Source organism: Polistes canadensis, unplaced genomic scaffold (assembly GCF_001313835.1).
Source record: "Polistes canadensis isolate GaletaPanama2010 unplaced genomic scaffold, ASM131383v1 scaffold_7, whole genome shotgun sequence".
NCBI lineage: Eukaryota > Metazoa > Arthropoda > Insecta > Hymenoptera > Vespidae > Polistes > Polistes canadensis.
In genome coordinates this window covers 1,140,248-1,141,085 of record NW_014569554.1, presented here as the reverse complement: position 1 = coordinate 1,141,085, position 838 = coordinate 1,140,248, and positions in this window count along the sequence as shown.

Below are 838 nucleotides of genomic sequence, written 5' to 3'. Positions count from 1 at the left end.
TATTATTATTATTATTATTATTATTATTATTATTATTATTATTATTAATATGATTATTGTTGTTAATAATTATTGTTATTATTATTATTAATAACATTTCATGTCAAATATTGTTAATTTCACGAATTTTAATGTCCTATGGATTCAACTCCAACGAATCAGATTAACTTTCCACAAATGTTATATTAAAATTCGAATTTTAATTAACTGTCATTTGGTTGTGTGTGTCTGTTTGTGTATGTGTTGTCCTCGTTCGCCATCATGTATATATATATAACAGAAACTTAAATTATCAAGCGTAACAAATTACAAAATCAAAAGGAAAACTCCCCTGAAATCTTCAACACAATATGCACAATCTCACTACAAACACGCATAGTACATATATTATTCTTCTTTCACCAACAATCTTCTCACTATCAATTGCTGAACGTTCTCTTGAACATATTTAATATATTTAAAAAAAACATTTCAAAGAAAGAAAAAAAGAAAAGAAAATTTCGAAGTAATATACGTACATAGACGGGGATGCGCACATTAATGATTTTCCTAATGAATTGCACGATTTGAAATGTAGTCAAATAACGAATATATCCCCAATAATAAGAAAATGTTGCAAAAGTCTTAATTTAATTAAAACAATGATCATCGTGTTGCAACCTTCACCTCCCCTCCACACTCTTTTCATAGAGACAGGAAGCACAATGCGTAAACACATTTCACAGAATGTTTTAAACACTATTTCTCGTACGCACGCACTATGTATGCATATATATGTTGTGTGTTTGTGTGTATTATGTGTATGTATATATGGTATGGTATGGTATGGTATGGTATG